Source organism: Eucyclogobius newberryi, unplaced genomic scaffold (genome assembly GCF_026437365.1).
Source record: "Eucyclogobius newberryi isolate DKJ021-1_F unplaced genomic scaffold, fEucNew1.0.hap1 SCAF_22, whole genome shotgun sequence".
NCBI classification, from domain to species: domain Eukaryota; kingdom Metazoa; phylum Chordata; class Actinopteri; order Gobiiformes; family Gobiidae; genus Eucyclogobius; species Eucyclogobius newberryi.
Window position 1 is genome coordinate 18,632,327 of NW_027315857.1, and position 6,928 is coordinate 18,639,254.

Sequence of the window (6,928 nt, forward strand, 5' to 3'; positions counted from 1 at the left end):
ATCCCCCACCGCCCCTCCCGAGCTCTCCGATCCTCCTCCTCTCTCACCCTGGCTGCACCAACATCCCGACTCAAAACTTTTGGTGACAGAGCATTCTCCCGAACAGCACCCCGACTCTGGAACTCCCTCCCCCAACCTGTCCGCCACTCTCCCTCACTCACAACATTCAAATCCCGCCTAAAAACATACCTCTTCACCCAAGCCTATGACCTCCCCTACCCCTAACCTCCTCTACCCCACTGTCTACACTTCTACCCCCTGTTACATCCACATCTTTTTCTCTCTACTTCTTCTGTCTTGTTCGTTTTATCTGTATATTAATGTGTATTGTACGTGTTGTCCCCCCCTGTCTGTAAATACCCCCCCCCCATTTTATATATGTTCAGCGTCTTTGGGTCACTGAAAAGCGCTATATAAATTAAAGTTATTATCATTATTATTATTTATTTTCTGAGCACAATTCGTACAAAAGGCAATTCAAAATGCTTGTCACGACAGGAAAAACAACGCATCAAAATGACAAAGACATGACAGAAATCACACAACAGTTTAAGACGTGAAAGAGAAGAGTGCAAAGTCATATGCACGGCTAAATAAAACTGTTTTTATCTTAGATTTGAACGTTGTCAGAGCAGAACCCGTGACGTCTTCAGAGAGACTGTTCCAGATTTGAGTTTATCACAGTTTACATCAGCCAAGAGGCAATTTGTGAAGAAAGAAGTAAAACAGACTTCTAAAAAGCAGAATCTGTGTCAATCAAGAAGTTACTCTCCACATTTTTCCTCATTTAACAAAATAAAAGTGTCATCAGGTATTATTAGTCGTCAAATCATAACTTTATATGGATTTTGGCCTTTGTTTACATAATGGTTGCTAGGTAACAGTTGTGGAATTGTCTATGTCACGTCTGCCGCTCATGTCCAACCAGGAAGTACAATTATAAACATCAAATTTAGAGATTTATTTTGAAATTAATTCGGTAAACTTTTTGTTGTTGTTGTTGTTGCTTATGATTTGTGGAATTTGAGTGAAACAACTTAATAAAATGTTTTGTCACGTCGTCCTGCCCTAAACGCAAGAAGATGGACTGACGTCATACTGTGGAACATTCCAGACGACGCATCGGCATCTCCATGGAGACGAACGGGAATTGGGAAAAGTTGCGCCGCTCGCCTTTAACACAGAACACAAACCCACGCGTGACTCCAGAACCTCCGCCCGCAGTCTGGACCCCGAGACCCTTGGGACCCCTGGGACCCTGGACCCCGCTCCGAGCCGCGTCCCGGGACCTGCTGCTGCTGCCGCGCGCGTCACTGTTCGTTCGGGGGCCCCTGCGTTCTTCTCACCCCGCGCTCCCACACACGCGGAGGGACAGACGGCTCCCCCACCCCCACGCACGCGCCTCAAATAGACCCTCGCATGCTTTAGCACAGCTTTCATGTAGGTAGAAAGACGCAGAAACACGCAGAACACGCAATCGATTTAGACTGGTTCCGATGTGCACCGCCGCCGCAGCCAAGCAACACTTTGAGATGAGCCATTGTGACATTTTTTTTTTTTTTTTTTTACAAGTTGTGAGAGCTGTCCGTTTGTTTAGTTTCATGAATATGTAAAGTTGGCATTTAAATCACAGATGAAATGCACATTCAGTCAGGAATTTTACATCTTTTCTATTCACTTCACTATAACTGTCACCAATCAATGTCTCTTCACCTCTCAAGCTGTTCATATAAATACACACTCTCTCCCTTCTACTTTTCCCTGTTTGCGCAGAAGCAGTGTAATTATCAGCCGCCTTCTAATTACAGTATGAATGTGTACTTTTCAGCAGTATCTGGGCCTCAGCAATACATGTAAAGTCATAAAACTGCATTATCGATGGTCAAGTTCCTGTTTGTTATTCAGAGGAAATCCATTTTGGCCAACTTTGTTTTCTACATAATAAATCCAGCAGTACTTGATTTGACAATTTCATGAGTTTGCAGCGATTCAAAGGTTTCCCAGCTCACGTTCTCTCATGCAGTTTGAGCATCCTAATTAGTAACTATTTTTTATTTGTACAGCACAAATAAAAATGACACTTTTTAAAATCCAAAGTGCTTCACAATGAAAAAGACAGAGATTAAAAGATGATTCAAACAGCAGACAACAACAGACAGTAACAAACACAACAACAACAACAACAACAACAACAACAACAACAACAGAAGAAACATACAGGCAAGAGACAAGATACAAGTGGCATAAAATTCCATTTCTTTCACAGGCTCAGTAGCTGTAAAAAGCAAGTCAAAAAAAAGAAAAAGGTTTTTAAAAGAGATTTAAAAACAGTCACTGATGATGCTAATTTAAGGTCTTGAGGTAAACTGTAAACCAGAGGCGCGGTGCATAACTGCTGAAAGCCCGGTCACCTTTCTGTGTGCGGGTGCGGGGCGTGTCCAGGGGTACGGGGCGTGTCCAGAGGTACAGGGCGTGTCCAGGGGTACGGGGCGTGTCCAGAGGGGCGTGGGATGCAGATCTAAATGGGCGTGATGGAGTGTAAAAATGGAGCATGTTTGAGCCATGACCTGGAGCCGGTCCATGTAGTGATTCAAAAACAGTCAATGCCACTTTATACTGGATTCTAACTTTGAATTACTCACCGTGATGAGTTTGTAAGGGCTTTCTCACAACTTTCAGACACCGGAGTGGAGTTTGGCCATCACGGGCAAAGCTAACAATGCACTTTCTGGTTCTCGGCACCAAAATGCGTCGTAAGTAGATGCAGAGAGTGCACCGCGGTCTCATTTTACGTGTGCAAAACATCAGAACATTGGGGCAAAACAAATGCATGGACAAAAATCGTATGCAGCAACTTCAAGATTTTTTTATTTAATTTTTTAAAGCCCCAGTGCATAACTTTGCTTGTTTCCATGGAAATGTTTTTCCTTTGGCTATATATTTCACACTATGGCATCTCCATGGAGCATGTTACAGTTTTAACTTTTATTTCCATGGAATCACGCAGGTAATGTGCCACCTCTGGAAAGTTACATACTGTTGCTTTAATTTTTGTTTAATTTATTACCACAACAATTAACTTAGATTTGTAGATTAGTCACAGTCCTACAAGTAATAATTTATGATTATTAAAGAATATATAGTATAGAATGTATTGGCATATATGGCTGGTCGATGATAATATAATCATAATCTTTTCATCATTTGCTTTTCGGTTTATTGCAGGTTCTTATCCCCACCCACTCCTCTCATTGGTCAGCTTCTGTGTGAGTGACAGGTGGATTTAACCAATCACAGAGAAGCGTGAACATTTTAGCCCCCTCCTATAAGTGTGCGCTCGAACGTGATGAAGTCGTGCTCTGTCCTGAGAGTCGTGACATGGGCTCGCCTGCATATCGCCCGCCCCTGCAGCGCTGCATATCGCCCGCCCCTGCAGCGCCTGCATATCGCCCGCCCCTGCAGCGCCTGCATATCGCCCACCCCTGCAGCGCTGCATATCGCCCGCCCCTGCAGCGCCTGCATATCGCCCGCCCCTGCAGCGCCTGCATATCGCCCGCCCCTGCAGCGCCTGCATATCGCCCGCCCCTGCAGCGCCTGCATATCGCCCGCCCCTGCAGCGCTGCATATCGCCCGCCCCTGCAGCGCCTGCATATCGCCCGCCCCTGCAGCGGCTGCATATCGCCCGCCCCTGCAGCGCCTGCATATCGCCCGCTCCTGCAGCGCTGCATATCGCCCGCTCCTGCAGCGCCTGCATATCGCCCACCCCTGCAGCGCTGCATATCGCCCGCCCCTGCAGCGCCTGCATATCGCCCGCCCCTGCAGCGCCTGCATATCGCCCGCCCCTGCAGCGGCTGCATATCGCCCGCCCCTGCAGCGGCTGCATATCGCCCGCCCCTGCAGCGCCTGCATATCGCCCGCTCCTGCAGCGCTGCATATCGCCCGCCCCTGCAGCGCCTGCATATCGCCCGCCCCTGCAGCGGCTGCATATCGCCCGCCCCTGCAGCGCCTGCATATCGCCCGCCCCTGCAGCGCCTGCATTTCGCCCGCCCCTGCAGCGCCTGCATATCGCCCGCCCCTGCAGCGGCTGCATATCGCCCGCCCCTGCAGCGCCTGCATATCGCCCGCCCCTGCAGCGCCTGCATTTCGCCCGCCCCTGCAGCGCCTGCATATCGCCCGCCCGCCCCTGCAGCACGTGCACTGGGTTTCCGTGGTGCAAGTATCGTAAGTAATAACTTCAATTCCGCAGAAAGAAAACCTAATTTAAATCTCATATCTGTGGAATAACCCTGTCTGCGCTCGCTCCCTTGTTGCCATGAAAACAATGCTTGAAAAAAAACAAAAAACTACAGCCCCCTAAAAAAGGGAAAAAAAAGTCTGTTACCATAGCAACACAGTAAAGGTGTATGCAAATTACTTTATTAAATGACTGTTTCCACGGTAACGGCGGTGTCAGCTGTTTCCTAAATGATGGACTGGGAACCAAAATGTGGGTCACGAAGAGGTCAATTTTCTGTCAATCTGTTCAGAATGAGGAGGAATTAGGACCAATTTAAAACTACATATTATCTTTTGAATGGAAAAAAGTCCTCAAATGTTGCATATATCGGGCTGAAACACATTAACTAGTTTGAATTATGGGTGATAAAACTTATTGAGCCGTAGCTAAAAATAAATGGTACATTATATAATGACTAGTTTTATTACGCGTGGAAATAATGCATAATTTTGAGTCTTACTGAGCTATTGATTTGGCTTTTCTTTCTTTTTTTTGTTTTGTCTCACAAAAAATAAGCTAAATTTGCCTCCTGTTTGTATGCAAACCCTTATTGCCAATTGATGTGAATAAATAAATAATGAACTGACTTGATATGAATTATGATTAGTTCTTTATGTCTTATACTAGTTTTGACAAAGCAACATTCTAAAATTGTTCAGGAAAGGTCTAATTTTGTCTTGTTTATGACATGATTTACTATTGATACTTGTTCAAATGACAATCTAGTTTTGATACTTCTTTAATATACAGTAGGATCTGATTTCCTATACTTTTGACTTGCCTATTGCCCATTTAACTCAACCAAACATCTAATCCACGTCATTACCAACTGCCTGCACAACTTATCCACAGTTACAGTGAAGTTCTGGTCCACATATCATCAAATCCACGCGTGAAACATCACCACTGAAGCCCTGCGCCCGTCACTCAAAGTATCAAAGTAAAAAGTGTAAAGCAAAAGACGCCACTAACGCGCCACTCAGCTTTAATGAGCACAACAACAGCGCGAGGAAGTGGGACTGGGAAGTTCACATCTCCGCCCACGCGCCCAGGATGGCACTTGAGTTGCAAAGTTACGCAACAGCCTCTACATTGGCGCTGGAGTCGGTCCACTTTGCGTTCCCGGAGCAGTTTGAGAAGAAGAGCCGCTGGGGCGGGGGCCGCGGCGGGATCCAGGTTGTCCGCGCCACGACTTCAACTTTCAGAGATGTTTATTATTTGAATGGTTTCGTGTAGTTATGGGGGAAAGAACGCGTCCAACTTGGCACAGCGCGTTGCCAAAAAAACACCTACACGCAGCACTTATTATTTACCTTTCCACAAACCGCCAGACGCACTAGTTGACTCACCAATTAACGCTAATTGATTAAAAGCGACGTGGGACACATGCGCGCGCCAATCACCCTATCACCGTTTCATATTCTCAAAAGTGTGCAACGGGAAAAGCCGCAAAACGACCCACGCCGACGCCGTTACCGCGCGCGCTCGCCCTCAGAGGCGCGGGACGAGTCATTCCAGCGGTGATACTGCGCATCTCTGCAGCCGGAGCGACGCTGGCTGCTGTTTCTGTGTTTGCCTGAAGCCATCCGCGCTCCTCTGTGTGCCAACTCTCCAGGAAACTCCCGAGTCCGTGCATGTGCGTGTGCGTGTGCGTGTGCGTGTGCGTGTGTATTTGTAACACCACGCGTCTCCCGCAGCCAAGAAACAGTCAGGTCTCAATGATGCGTAAAAGAAAGAAGCGCTTACCTTGTCCGCGGAGGTGTGGACAGGTGGTGTTGTGGTTGTGGCAGTTGTCTCGTCTTTTAATTTCTTTCTTTTTTCTTTTTTTTCTAGTGCAGGGAGAGAGTTTCAGCGCGTCTCGTCGGTGCCAGCGCGGAGCATGTTGCGGTGGCGCGCGCGCGGAGGCTGGTCAGGGGCAGGGGGGGCGAGGGGGGGACGCGCGGCACGATCGCACTGTGATTGTGCACGGGGGATGACGCTGCAAGAGCCCCGGTCACTGCTTCTGCTGCTTCTGCTGCTTCTGCTGCTGGTGGTGCTAGTGCTAGTGGTGGTGCTGATGCTCCGTGTGGTGGTGCTGCTTCTGCTGCTTCTGCTGCTGGTGGTGCTAGTGCTAGTGGTGGTGCTGATGCTCCGTGTGGTGGTGCTGGTGGTGCTGGTGGTGGTGCTGGTGGCGGGGACAAGGCGGAGCAGAGCATTTTGGAGTCGAGGCAGAGGCACTCAAGTGATGCACAGTCACAGCGCAGACAGAGCGCTCCACCCTCCCCCAGAGGCTCCACACGACTCACGCCAGGATCTCAGCTCAAAGTCGGGGGAAACGTGTCAGAAATAAGCAGCAGCAGCAGCAGTAGAAGAAGCAGTAGAAGCAGCAGTAGAAGCAGCAGTAGAAGCAGCAGTAGAAGCAGTAGAAGCAGCAGTAGAAGCAGCAGTAGAAGCAGTAGAAGCAGCAGTAGAAGCAGTAGAAGCAGCAGTAGAAGCAGCAGTAGAAGCAGCAGGAGAAGCAGCAGTAGAAGCAGCAGTAGAAGCAGCAGTAGAAGCAGCAGTAGAAGCAGCAGTAGAAGCAGCAGCAGTAGAAGCAGCAGTAGAAGCAGTAGAAGCAGCAGTAGAAGCAGTAGAAGCAGCAGTAGAAGCAGCAGTAGAAGCAGCAGGAGAAGC

General features: G+C 48.2%; 1 protein-coding gene across 1 annotated transcript in view; it reads right to left on the bottom strand.

Annotated features, from left to right (window-relative positions):
* The window catches only part of rin1b (Ras and Rab interactor 1b), a 54,009-nt gene extending 47,910 nt beyond the window's left edge, over positions 1 to 6,099 (bottom strand). Inside the window, exon 1 of the mRNA XM_072459233.1 lies at positions 6,023 to 6,099. The gene's annotated coding sequence lies outside the window, so the exon portion shown is untranslated. The remainder of the gene's footprint in view (positions 1 to 6,022) is intronic.
* Positions 6,100 to 6,928: the final 829 nt, after the last annotated feature.